Source organism: Nycticebus coucang, chromosome 10, assembly GCF_027406575.1.
Source record: "Nycticebus coucang isolate mNycCou1 chromosome 10, mNycCou1.pri, whole genome shotgun sequence".
NCBI lineage: Eukaryota > Metazoa > Chordata > Mammalia > Primates > Lorisidae > Nycticebus > Nycticebus coucang.
The window spans coordinates 4,544,575-4,559,611 of record NC_069789.1 but is presented as its reverse complement, the minus strand read 5'-3'; positions in this window follow the sequence as shown (position 1 = coordinate 4,559,611).

Sequence of the window (15,037 nt, the reverse complement as noted above, 5' to 3'; positions counted from 1 at the left end):
AATATACATTAAGAAATTTGTACTTCAATTTTCTTTTATAAATCTTGTGCCATTTTATGGTAGATATTTATACAACAGCATTCATAACTGAGGTTCAGTGATAAAAATTTGATTTTTAAACATGTTACTTTTTAAATATTCCATGTGATAAATTCCTGTGCTTGTAAGGATTGTGGCTATGGAGATTTTGATACATTAAATCTATTAATCTATTTGATACATTAAGCCTATCTTTGATTTTCCAACCACAACAAATAATTATAGTTTTTTAAATTATTTTCACCAGTATTTTATATAAGCAAATGTTTTATTCAGTAAAGAGCAAGAGAAGCTTCAATTTTCATGTGCGTGTCAGTTTTTACTTTTGTAATATAAAATTCTGTGAGTGTCATACTTGTTAAAAAACTATCTTTTTAAAAAACTGGCTTGCCTGGGCGGCACCTGTGGCTCCAAGGAGTAAGGCACTGGCCCCATGTGCCGCAGGTGGTGGGTTCAAACCCAGCCCCGGCCAAAAAAAAAACTGCAACAACAACAACAAAAACTAGCTTGCCTAATGAAATTTTTAACAACTATAATCCTCATTTCAACATCTCCAATTTGTCATATTATTTTTAATCTGATTAATGACTGCTGGCCATTTTATTAGCAATATGGTATTCACAGCAAGGCACGGGCAATTTGAGCATTACCTTTAATATGGATCATAAATACAGTTGAGAAATGATTTATCAACCAAACCAGAATAATTCTTGAGAGTGGAAGTGGGTATCATGAAGTGTGACTCAGTTGTCCCGAGCCTTTGAGGCCGGTCCTCTCAATGATAGGTGCCCGTAATGGAGAGAATAAGTCTATGAAAATAATAACGCTGATTAAACGGTCTGGGATAGAAACACAAATAGGAAGATAGAAAAAGAGCAAAATTATATTAATATATTTGATTGTTGTCTTTAGAAATTGGCCTTTGAGTATTCTTCACATTCTCTGAAATAAAAAGTGTTTACTGGTGACAAGGGGACATTTCTTTATTATCCTAAACAATAATATAACCAGTCAGAGTTGATCAATGTTATGGAGGAAATCTATAAATTTCGTCCTTAGGGGAACCCTCAATTTCTCTAATAAAATAAACTATTCTTCCCCAAACATATTCAAACTACTTTACATTAATATTGTCAAAACCACATCACTTAAGACAGACATGGAAGAAAACAATAGCATCAGAATTTTTTCTAGGGAGCAAGATTTGCCAAATGGAAACCTCCAGCCACGGCCCTTTCTCACAAATGGCAGATTCAACAGTTATTCACATGAGGAAGCACCTTCAGAGAAATCAAAAAGGAGGGAAGCAATTTTAACGCTTGCTTCTAACATTAAATCAAGGCTTTAAGAGGCATGGAGGGTCGAAAAGAGTCTTCATTGCCTGTGCCACCCTCCCCCCACCCACAGCGCCCTCCCAGATCCCTGAGCAGAGAGAATCCGCATGCTGTCTGGGGGACAGTGAAGTGATTAGGAGACTTCCCAGTGGAACTCAGGACCCCCCTGCTACAGGGAAACAGGGAACAGGACAGAATATTAGAACAGCCTGGCCAGAGGAAAATCCTCTGCTGGAGTTCTGAGTTCCAGTTAGCCCTACTTGCAGCTGACTAAAAGTGTCCTGGGGCCTGGAATAAATTCTTAAGAATTCAGTTACATAGACTTTAATCCTTGGGCAAATCCGGGTGCTGCGCTGGTTCAGAGCCAGTAGACTTGGGTTCACCGGAGTCAGTGAGACACGAGCGGCATCATCCAAGGCAAGTAAACCTGAGCTGGGTCTCCCCTCCTCTGAGAGGAGGATGAGATTTCTGCTACTTGGGAAGAGGAGAGGGAACAGTTTAGTTAGTTTGTTTAGAACTTGAGTACCAGCTCAGCCACAGTAAAATTAAGTACCATGCAGACTGCTGAAGGGCCGGCCTTAATCCCTGGGTGGCATTTCTAGACACACCCAAGGCCAGTAAGAAACCTGCTTCCCAGAAGGGCAAGGTCCAGGGCAGGCAGCCTTCACCACCTGCTGAGTGAAGAGCCCTGGACCATAACCAAACATCAGAGGTAGGCAGGCCATGGTCGCCCTGGGCTTTGGGTGAGACTGAGCTGGTTTCAAGTGAGACCAGGTATATACAGCCTTTAGCTTCTGTGGTCACTAGGGACTGTCCGTATCACTCTCCCCTCATGCTCAGTAGCCCAGCACAAGGAGTGAGGGAAGACAGTACTCCAGGGTATTCTCCCATGTCTAACTCAAATCCACAAAGGTAAACAACCCAAATGTGCAAGAATCACAGCATCACTGGACCTGAGGATATTCCCAGTGCTAACAGCTGTACTGACCAAAAGATGTCCAGTTCCCTTTGAATATGTGAAGGTGTCCTCCAGCCCGTGGGTTTAAAAAATCCTAGAGTGAAAAGTTAAAATAAATACTAAACTCTTCCAGCACAGACATCGACAAACATTCACAAGCATCTCAGACAACATGACTTGACCAAATGAGCTAACTAGGATACCAGTGACTGTCCCTGGAGTCACGGAACTATGTGGCCTTTCAGACAAAAAAAGCAAAACTGCTGTCCTGAAGAAGCTCGATGAACTTGAAGACAACTCAGAGAAGTGATTCAAAATTTAACAAAGAAAGTGACACAATAATAATTTAAAAAATAAGAAATTCTAGAGCCGAATCATTCAATTAACCAACTGAGAAATGTATTAGAGTCTCTCAAAGTACTACATACCTCATTGTGGAATATGACTATGGTCACCTGAATATCACTATGGTCACCTTCAAAGTACTCTCCTTGGGCATCTGGTAACTGTAGTGATTAGCAGGGAGGTAAGTAGCACTTTTTCTGGGACAAGTTCACAAACTTTATTGACAGACCTTGTACAATGACAGCTCTGATGGCCATTCCAGAAAAAGAGTTCTGAAATTACTTTGAAGGGTGAGCTAGGCACTGGTGTCTGTGCTCAGCTTCCCAAGGGGAGCACTATCTTTTTCTTTTTTTTGGCCAGGGCTGGGTTTGAACCCATCACCTCCGGCATATGGGGCCTGTGCTCTACTCCTTTGAGCCACAGGCACTGCCCCAAGGGGAGCATTTTAAAGGAAAGCGTAATCATATTCAGGAATGAGGTATGGAGTACTTTTTCTGAGGTCACAAACTTAATTGTCTGACTTCATATAAAATTCAGTTGCGAGAAATAGAATGCTAAATTAAAAAATACCATCTAAAATAGCAACAACAAAAATGTTGCAAATCTAACATAATATGTACAGTATTATATATATGCTGAAAACTACAAAACTCTGATGAAAAGAATGAAAGACTGTCTAAATGAGTAGAGAGATATTCTATGTTCATGGATTAGAAGATGTAAGATTGTTAGAATGCTCATTTTCAAACATTGTTAAAATGCTCATTTTCACAAACAAATCTGTATACCCTGTTTCCACAAAAATAAGACATCCTCTGAAAATAAGACCTACTTACAGGAAAGATAAGGTGTCCCCTGAAAATAAGACCTAGCACATCTTTGGGAGCACCCCTTAAAATAAGACACTGTCTTATTTTCAGGGAAACAGGGTATTAAACATAAACTCCATCCAAATCCGAGCAGACTTCTTTGCAGATATTCACAAACTGATTCTAAAATTCAAGTTGAATGTGAAAGACTAAGGCGACACAACACTAGAGATGAACAGAGCTGGAGGACTCTATTTTTTAATTAGATTGTATCTATCAGAGAAGTTTAGGTTCACAGCAAAATTAGGAAGACACCGAGATCTCCCGTATGTGCTCAACTGCCACACATCAAGCACCGTCTCATTCCTTGTTATCTCTTACCAGAATGGTGCTTTTGTTCTCATCCAACTGATGGACCTGCATTGAAGACTTAGCTATGAAATGTTCACCTTGACACATCTTGTGCCATTTCCCAAAATGTTTATAAATGTGGTTTCTTCTAGTAACTATGTTAGAATGTTCTATGGTTTGGTAATAGCATTAGAAAGATAATGACTGGGAACACGGAAAATATTGATGATGTCAAGTGTTGAGAAATTGAAATAGTATTTCTGAAATTGCCCGACGTGTCTCTGTGTACGTTTTTCACTCATTTTGAATGCAAGAGGAAGCCTGTTCTTATCTAAGAAACAAAGTTAAGCATGAGTATGTCATAAATGTTATGAGGTACTTATGTAGAAAATGGGCTCATTTATTTCTATTAATAAAAATATAAATAAGAAACACTTCAGTTAACTCCATGTTATAATTTATAGTAAGTGGAATGAATATCAATGTAGGTGGCAAAGAAGAGATTGTAAAGACCATAGTTTCTTTTCATATTTACTAACCTAAATGCTAATGCTGGGTGAAAACATTTCTTTCCTCCTTTATCAGAAAACTGACATATGAACTTAAAAAATAGAGATTAAAATAAACGGGAATATTTTGTCTCCCTATTTATTATTTTTCTTTTTAATCTTTCCCTTTCTGTTACGTTTCCTTTTCTGATAAACAAAAATATGTTGGCAGCTTACTCAAGGAAGAAGTCCCTTCATACAGGCTTCCCTGTATGAGCTTTTAAGAATTCATCAGATGAAAGCCATATAAAAGTAAAAATGTCTGTGGCTTCTTTATGCTTTGGACAAAAGAGCTATTTGGATGTTAGCGTCCTGTCCTCCCTCTACAGAATTGTTGATTTGAACTTCAGCAGTAAATGGCATTCCAATCTTGTTGCCATAGATATAGAAAAGCTTCTGGCAGGTTACCACTTTGTGTCAGCCTCTGTCACTGGGTACAATATTCTTGTCTAGGGAAGAAAATACCCGCCAGCAGCAGATGGGGGATTAATGTGGTGTCTGCAGGAGAGTCAACGTTTGCTCTGTAATTCACTACGAGACTAACGAAAATGAAAGGTGCATCTAATACGGTCATAGCAAAGGACAAGGTAACAGGGGTGAAAGGTGGACAGGGTCCCTGAAATAAATTAATTCCTTTCATGTCTGCTCTTGTATTAGCTTGCTAGGTATGCTGTAACAAGTAGCACCGACTGCGATTACTGCAAACAAAACAATTATCTCATGGCTTTGGAGGTTGGAAGGTCCAGATAAAGGCATGTCTTGTCTTGTTCTGTTTGTGTTGCTATAAAGGAACACTAAAAGTTTGGTCAAGTATAATGAAAAGGAAGCTGATTTGGCTCATGGCTCTGCAGGGTGTATGAGAAGCATAGTGCCAGCGTCTGGTGAGAAAGGGAGGGGAGCTCTCTTGTAAAGAAAACGTGGACTGAGTACATTGGATACTTTTTCTTCCATTCTTGAGATACTTTGCTAAGAAGAATATCTTCCAGCTCCATCCATGTACTATGTTAGCTTTTATTTATTCACAAAAGCAATTTATAGCAATTATAAAGTCGAGGAGAGGCAAGATAAAAGGAGGATGGACTCTTTCCAACAACCCGTCTTCCAGGGACCTAGGAGAGAACCTCTCACTCTAGTAAGAGGGAGTATGCCGTTCCTGAGGGATCCACTCCCCATCTCAAACTCCCAGCAGCCCCACCTCCAACGTTAAGGACCAAATTCCAACAGGAGACCCGGTGGGGACAAACGAACCAGATCCAAATCATAGCAAGGTTTCAAGCAAGGCTCTGGGGAGAGACCATTCCACATTTGCCTTTATTTTGAAACAGAAATTAAATTTTCAGTACAATACGTAAGTGCAAGTTCAATTTATTTTCAACAAGAAGTAATAAATAGTAATTTAGCTAAACCTTGTACAAACATTTGGAAGAACTTTCTGACTCGGATGATGTGGAAGCAGGAGATGTGGGTTCGGAATAAATTATAGATTCACATTCCTCAAAGACAAAGACAAGATAGCTACTTCTTGGGGTTGAAGACATAGAAAGGAAATAGGGAGATGACTGAAGTAGGCTTTAAAGTTTTATTCCAGGACTGTAACTCCATAAATTTCTTGAATTCACCATTTTCACCTTGTAACAGATTTCAGAAATGGGGGCAAAATTACCAGGCAACCCAATTCCTTAAGGTTGCAGCAATGTCGCAGATAATTAAATAGAAACTGGGGTTTTGTCCTGATTTCAATAAATTGGCCAGCTGGACCACCAGCCACATCTCCCTGTGTAGTTATAGAGATCTAGCCGTGTGTTAATAAAAGCCTCAGGGGGCTCCCACAAACTATTGGCCATTTGCTACAGGAGACCTAGCTCTGGGCAAATTCAAAATATATATCTACTACTCCTATTACCATCAAAGGAGCATAAGAGTACGTGGTATCTCAAGTGGTGTTAAGTGTTCTGAAAATTAATGAGACATTATGGAACAAGGGCTTTTCTCTGCCTCATCCACGCTGCTGCTAACCCAACAACTTATAGTCAATACTTCATACTCAAAGGAAAGAGACATTTGCAATTTAATTAAAGTATAAGCTGATACATTTTATTTAGAAATTTTATGGTAAAGAAATTATTCTCCCCAACACCTTTTAATAAAACGAACCTATCAAAACACCTGGCATTTTTTTTTTTCATTTGACTTGCCAATGCCACTAAAATTGAAATTAGTCCAACAAAAATGATGGGCAAGTTTGAAAAAATGATGAAAATAAAACTCAATATCTGTATAATTAAATTCAATTAAGAGATTTGGCATAAGTAATATCATACAACATTTTTAAAGAATTCAATTCACTTGAAGTTGAGGACAAAAAGAAATGAGGAATACGATTTCGCTCATGAGTTAAGATTATAATTTTTCTCATTCATTCAATAATTAGAATCGACAGTACTAATGTTTTCTCATAGAATTGATATAGAAAGTTAAATATTACATTTCTCAACCAGTAAAAATACATTGGTAGTAAGAATGAATATCAGGAGCTCTGAGAGCTCTCTCTTCTCAGGCTGTTAAGAAAGGAGAGTTCTGATTCTAAGATCTTTTCTGGGAACCAATCCTGGGCTATAAATTTCAGTGACGATTTCCCTGCCTATCGGAACAGTTTAGGAATTGCAAATATCTATTTTTTGGCACATATCTATAATTTGTTTCAAATTTAAACATTACAGCCCTTAAATGTTTTAATAAAATTTAATTCAGGGCAGTGCCTGTGGCTCAAAGGAATAGGGTGCCGGCCCCATATACCGGACGTGGTGGGTTCATACCCAGGCTCTGCCAAAAACTGCAATAAATCAGTCAGTAAATAAATAAATAAATAAATAAATAAATGTTAATTTGGCATGCTACTGACTTTCAAAGGAAAGTTTTAAAATATTTCCTTTACCCAAAGAATTTTTATTTTGGATTTCCATTTATTAACTGTATATAATTCATAAATATTATGCACATATAACAAGTATAGTTTAACAAATAATCTCATTATAGGTTTCTCTCTCTGGCCTAAACAGCAGCTCCTGGCTTCCCAGTGCTGTTCCTGATATCAGCCCCTCTGCCCAGCATTCCACCCTCCCTGTCTCAGGGGAGTTAATTTCTAAAATAAACATTGAACCATTCCACATCCCACTTATAAAGGTAACACAGTATTATTCTATAATCCATGTAATAAACTCTGACGTGATTTACAGAACCCTCAAGCCCTCTGAACATGACCTTAAAGAGGCCTCCAGCTTTCTTCCAGTGACAGACGCTGCTTTGCAAACACCTTTCCCCCCCTCACCTTCCACATGCGTCCTGCAGCAATGCTGACCGTTTTGGGTTTCTATCACATCTCCACCTGGGTTCAGCCTTCACCTCTGCCAACATCTCCGCCATAATGTCTCTGCCTCTATAAGTTATAGTGCGAATTCCGTCTTCCCTGAAAGCTTTTTTTCAACAACCATTTTCCCATCCTATCAGAAGTAGCAGTTCTGTAATCTGCATTCCAGAGCACTTTTTTGTATGTGTGAAAACACGCATTATAATATTCAGCACATCTTGGCTCAGTGCCTATAGATCTGCAGCTCAGGCGCCAGCCACATACACCAGAGCTGGAGGGTTCAAACCCAGCCTGGGTCCGCCAAACAACAATGACAACTACAACCAAAAAATAGGCAGGCGTTATGGTGGGCACCTGTGGTCCCAGCTACTTGGGAGGCTGAGGCAAGTGAATCGCTTAAGTCCAAGAGTTTGAGGTTGCTGTGAGCTGTGACACCATGGCACTCTACTGAGGGTGACATAGCGAGACTCTATGCCAGGAAAGCTATGTTAACTAGTGTGATGAAAATGTGTCAAATGGTCTATGAACCAAGTGTATGGTGCCCCATGATCATATTAATGTACACAGCTATGATTTAATAAATAAAAAATACATATATATATTTAGCATGCCTTGTTACAATTATTACAGACACCATCTCCATTATGACGGAACTCCTTCATGGTGAGAAACGTCTATCTTTGTATCCTCAGCATCTGGTATATCAAAGAAGGAATGGAAGAATTACCTGACATCTGAAGCTCCTTACTAGTTGCTTTGCATTCTTTTGTATCTGAGATTCAAACTATAATATTCAACTTTTACTTTGTAATGAGCTTTTTCCTCTATAATCCTACATTCCAAGTGCACACAAACTTAAAAGAGAAAAAGCCAGTGACATGTTCCACTAACATATTCTGTTTCTGTCTCAAAATAATCTAACCAACCTTCAGACAGGTGATTTTTGATTATCTTGAATAAATTCCCTTTTAAGTAGATTAACATTAGAATGGAATTCACGTTTTTTAATTGGCAATTTTTAAGACAGGCAGAGATGCAATTTAAATACTTCTGCCACACATAACATGTATCTGTCCCTTTTTTCCCCTCAAAGCTAATATTTCCATTTTCTCTAATAGGCAATAAAACAAAAGAAAAATACAAAGTGCTTGAGTTTTATAAGTGAAAAGATAATGCTTCTGTGGATTTTAGGAGTACTTTGCAAGTGCCTGCTTTTATCTGGGGAATAATTTTAAAAGATAGAGAACAGTGAAGCATGGTCATTTAGAGATAGTTGGTTTTACTGTTCAGAAAATTGAACTTCTTCACATTCTGCAAATGACTTTTTAAAATAAAACGTGAACTCATTTTATTTCCTCTTTTCAAATATGTCAACAAGATAAAAGCTTTTTTGTCTTTCTCCTTTAAAAGAGTGCATTTTTACTTTGGGTAACTGAAAGAGACAGTAGAAGCCTAGAAATTCAAATATCCTATGTGGCAAGTCTTATAAAGAATAGCATCTATTAGAATTTTATTTTTTGAGAGGGACATTAAATGGATACATGATATTATTTTAAAAATCGGCATGAAAATCACTGATGTATATTCTCATGATCTTTACTTCCATAGTGTCAGAAAGGGGAAAAAAAAGTCCAACCTACTATGAAGCCACTCATATAGACTGGATAAGAAGATGTAGAAATAATCTAAGAATAATTTAAGATTTAGAAATCATCTTAGAAATTTAGAAATAATCTGTCAACAAAATCAGGCATTATTATATAAGAAGAATTTGAGGTCTACTTTTGTTATGTCAGTGAAATGTTCAAGTTCTAGCGAAGTCTGTCCTATCCTTTAGATTGACAAACTAATTGATTTTCTTTGTCATAAAAATCATTTAAAATTAAAAATAGACACACTGATACTTCAGCTCCTTGTTTTCCATGGAACCTTCCTGGAGTCCAACAAGATGAGGGAAATACTGTTATTCCCTGCCTGTCTACACCAGCTAATATCACCAGAAATTTGTGTTCGTATTGATTTTTCTCTTTTGCTTAAAATGTATTCAGGAAGAATTGATTCCCAGGTGTCTCAAAACCTGCCACTTTACTTCATTATTTTGTGACTTCCTGGCTATGAAGCAGATGTAAACATCTCCAGGGCTCATATGACTTGAATGGGCATTTGCAGGCTGGAACCCACACCCTTCCCCAGGGAACCTGCCCATGGGATGAAGGGCCGTTCATCTTCCTTAGCCAGTCTGTCCTGCAGGGATAACTCCAGATTCCACAGCCAAAACAAATAGGAGAAAAATGCTGTCTCAGAAAGAGCGTGTGTTTAAAAAAGTGGTGAACAACAAAAATAAAAAATGAAGATTTTGAACTCCAAATAAAGTAGAAAATGAACCAAGGTTTTGACTGTCAAAACATTCAGATATGTTCTCAGAAACTCCAGTAGGAGTCAATGCTCAAAGTGCTTATTCTTGATTACATTCTATTTTTTCAGAGTCAAGCCCACGTCTCAAGGAACAAGGCTTTACAGACAGGTGTCACAGCAGTGAGACTGAATGAACAGTGTCTTAAAATGCTCAAATCCAGGCAGTGAAGAGAGAAAACAGATATTCTGAGAACAGAAAGGAGCAGTCCAGTAGGGCTGAAACTTAGTACAAGAAAGGAAAAGGGATGGCTGTCACAGCCCACCTCTGACACCGCTTGACAGGGCCTAGGACTGGCCAGGTCTCAGGCCCAGCTTAACTAGGTTCCAGACGTGGAACACTAAGCTACCTTACTCAGTAACAATTTTTTTAGGTGCCTGAAGGCTATCTACTTTAGCGGGAGAGAGGGTCTTAGAGAGAGTAAAGCAGTCTTCTTAGAGTAGATAGATCTTAGTCTTTAGCAGAGCTTGGTGATCTTCAGCAGAGAGACGCCGTGCTGGTGTTCTGCAGGCAGGAGAGGAGGCAGAGTCAGAGTAAGCTGGTCCGTATAGAATGCACATGCTCCCGACTGCCTTCTCCTCCAGCCTCATATAAGGCTGATCTCATGCCTCTCAACAGCACAGGTGTAGAGACTGCCAATTCACCACTGCTCTCATCTCGTGAGCTCTCATGCCTGTTAGGGGAGCTAAATCCCTCTCCAGGCCCTTTTCACCAAGGTGTTCCATTATTGAGCTGTACAGATATTTCTATAACTCTCACTCCTCCCAGCCACAGGCTGTACGGGCTTCTACAGATGGCAAGAGAAACTGAAGAGTTAATCAGGAACCACAGCATGAGGAATATTATCTTTGACACATTATGTTAAAGAACAATTGAAGTTTTACATATAAAATACCAGCTTATATTTAAGTTTCAGAGAGAACACTCTGACCCCAGTGTGGAAAATGACTCGGATGGGAGCAAAGCTATTACAGAGAGATCAATTATAAAATTGTCACAGTCATTTAGGTGACAATTGGTGATGACTGGATTTAAGGTAGAGATTCTTAACCTCAGTACGGCGGACTTTTTGGACTTAATATTTCTTTGCTCTGGGGGCTCGTCCTGTGCACTGCTGAACAGCACCCAGTCACCTCTGTTCACTAGATGTCCATGTCACCCTCCCCACTCCATATTATGACAACAAAAAAAATGTTTCTGACCACTGTTAAATGTCTCTTGGAGGAAACTCCTTTTAAGAGCACTGATCTTCAGAGTGGCTAAAGGAATGCATAAGGAGAGGGGCTGGAGTGATACTTAAAAGACACTATTAACAATAAAATGATTATCTGTTGGAGGTAGAGTTTGATGAAAAGGAATAAGATATGTGTATTAGAACATAAATAAGAAAAGTGCCTTTTCCTTTTACTGGGAACAATAAAGGTATTTAAATAAAGAGGTAATGATATCAAATTTATAGGCATGAACATAATTTATAAAAGAAATACATGTCTATACACACATATACATGAGCTATGATGCTACTGTGGTAGCCAGTGGCAATGAAGACCTCACTTAAAAATATCACAGTTAATGATTAATGACAATTATGGTTATGGGGGGGAAGCAGAAAGAGGGACGGAGGGAGGGGGTTGGGGCCTTGGTGTGTGTCACACTTTATGGGGGCAAGACATGATTGCAAGAAGGACTTTACCTAACAATTGCAATCAGTGTAACCTGGCTTATTGTACCCTCAAGGAATCCCCAACAATAAAAAAAAAAAAGAAAAAGAAAAAAAATATCACAGTTAAAATAGAAGGAAAACTCAGGGAAAGAGATTTCATGATGAGCTGGAAGAATGGACCACACGCACATGTGAGAATCCACTCAACTTGGGTGAACAAGTCGATGTGTTATGTCAACATAAATATTTTAAAGAATACAAAATAAGTAGTCAATCTCGAGAGTTAGGAATCAGAAAACATATCCATCCACTCATCACTAACATGTTCAGAAGTAATTCATTTCTCTTAAGTGCACCATTTTGAGCATAAGCAAAATCAAAGGACAAACAAAACTTTAGTATATTTATATTAAAAATGTGCTTTGTTTTCTCTGTTTTGGTGCAATGCATTGCTTTACCCAGTGAAGTTTAAAAGATATAAGTAACTAAAAGCTGTCTGAGCAGATGGATAGGAAGGAATCGTAGAGTTAGCTCTGAGAGAAAGCGTATGAGTGATTAGACTTCAGAGGTTGTTAGCAGAACCTGCCAGCCCATCACATAGGATGTTTCTGCTGTCCTACGACATTGCTCCATCTAGTCTGATGCACTTGAGCTTTACTTTCCCTACTTCTTTTTAAACAATGTTATTTGGAAAAATAGCAAATCGCAGAACTTGAAAAAAATAGCCTGCTAATTGGACTATACATATTTGAAACAATCAATAATAAAGATGATGTAGCTGTGTTGCCTGAGAAAATACTTTTCACCCTCTAAATCTGAGAATACGTAGACCTGGAATTGTGCCAACAATGTCTCTCTTTTCGTCCTCCATGTATGTATTTATTTACTTATTTATTTATTTGCAGTTTTAGCCAAGGCCAGGCTTGAACCCGCCACCCTGGGTATATGGGGCCAGCACCCTATTCCTTGAGCCACAGGCACCGCCCTTCCTCCTCCATTTCTTAAGACAATTCTTGCAGAGAAGAGTCCACGTTTGATGAACACTCATGTGTCTCCTGCCCATTTTGACCTGTTTCTCTCAGAGAAGCTGGAGGTAAAAACTAGAAGCACATGCACTGGTCTCTGAGTGTCCAAAGAATCCACATTCCTTCTGGGTATAAGATTTTGTTTGCTGAGTTCCTACAATTCTTGTTCCAATTCTCTGTTTTCCCTCTAAGTATAAGAGGGAAACGTAGGCTTTAGAAATCTACTCTTATTAAATATTATTAGGCTAGAATGGATCAATTAGCACCTTTAATGAAGCATAAAAACATTTGAAGTTTTGGGCGGTGCCTGTGGCTCAGTCAGTAAGGCACCGGCCCCATATACGGAGGGTGGTGGGTTCAAAACCCAGCCCCGGCCAAACTGCAACCAAAAAATAGCCGGGGTTGTGGCGGGCGCCTGTAGTCCCAGCTGCTCGGGAGGCTGAGGCAGGAGAATCACAAAAGCCCAACAGCTGGAGGTTGCTGTGAACTGTGTGATGCCACGGCACTCTACCAAGGGCAGTAAAGTGAGACTCTATCTCTACAAAAAAAAAAAACAAAAAAAAATTTGAAGTTTTAAGACTTTAAGGGAAAGTAATTTTAGCAAGTATCTTTCCACCTTTAAAGGATACTTTCATATCCACGAAAAATCTTATCAGCCTTTTTGATGTTAAGCTTAGGAATAATTGAGGTTTTAAGTACAAAATGCGGGCTCATATTTAAGTTTTAGAGAGACCACTTTCATGAAATTTTCAAACAATGCTTTCAATAAAATAAAGGATACCTGAAAATGTAGGTCTTATAATATTTAGACAGTTGAGAATAAAATTTTAGGTTAAATTTTAGCATTAGTACTAACTCTCAACACGCATGTTATTCCAACCTATTGTCGCTGTTCCAACAATGTATTAGAAATACAATAGTCTTTTTTTTAATACTTAATAGTCAGAAAAGGGATTATGGATTATTATTATGTCTAACAATTTGGGTACAGCCTTTCATATCTGTACTGATACATAATTGTCAAAATCAGGATCAAGGTTGTTTTTGACCCTTATTACTTTGTTACATTTATTGGCCAAATTCCAGTAAAGAAATTGTCATCATAATTTTAAATCAGTAAATTTTATTGCATTTAACGGATTGCTAAAATGTAATCCATCTTTTAATAGTGACATGTTGAAGCTGTGTCCAATTTTCAGATATTATCAAAGATGTCATCATGACAGAATATGTATATATAATGGTTCAGCACTTTATTATATTTCTGGAAAAAAATTCCTGGGTTAAATGTTTTTTGTATTTTGAAGATTATTATTATTTTTTTTTAACATGGGCAAAGTTGCCAATTTGCTGTTCTTCTCGCTGAGCATGACTTTGTTCCTTTTTCCTCATCTTTGTTGACAGAAGCCTGTTTCAGGTTTTTAAATTATGGGGAAAGTTTGGCACTGTTCTGAATCAGTTGTGAGCAGACGTGTACATTATGCGCCACAGCTCGAAAACAAAATGAAGCAAGCACTTTTAACTCAGAGATAAATTATGAATAATTAGATTTAGTCCTAGGTTCCAAGCTTAATAAAATTCCAGGCATTTTCCCATAAGTCACTATTGACTAATCAAACAACTCTATTCTTAATTTTTTGTTCAGTTCTTATCTGAAGATACGATATGACCTTTGTTGTTATGATGACGATATGAAAAAAATTGTTTTATGTCATACACTGTCAACCTAGTGAATTTCTTAATTCAGCTTTTTAAAAAATTTCAATGGCTTTTTTTATATTTGTTTCTTTTTTAATTTACTGATCAAGGCATTTTAAGCCTCGACTTCTTTCAAAGCAAATTCTTTTATTTTGTAAATGTTGTTTTCGTGTCTTTTTTTTCATAGCTATTGCTCATATCTTAAGTTAAAAAATATTTTAAAAAATGTTTAAAACATCTACCTGTTAAATACTAGGTATTCAATATACTTTCATACCTCAATGCTATATTGGTATTTCTCTTTTGCAATGTATATGTCCTATCTCTGCTCTTATTTTTATTAGCAATGTTTTTTAATTAATAAAATTACTTCTTCATTCATCAAAAATGTTGCTATTTGTCACATACGATAAGAATGATGTCTGCATTTTTATTTTGGCCATGTTATTTACAATTCTCAGTCAAATCTATTATTACACATTCTTCC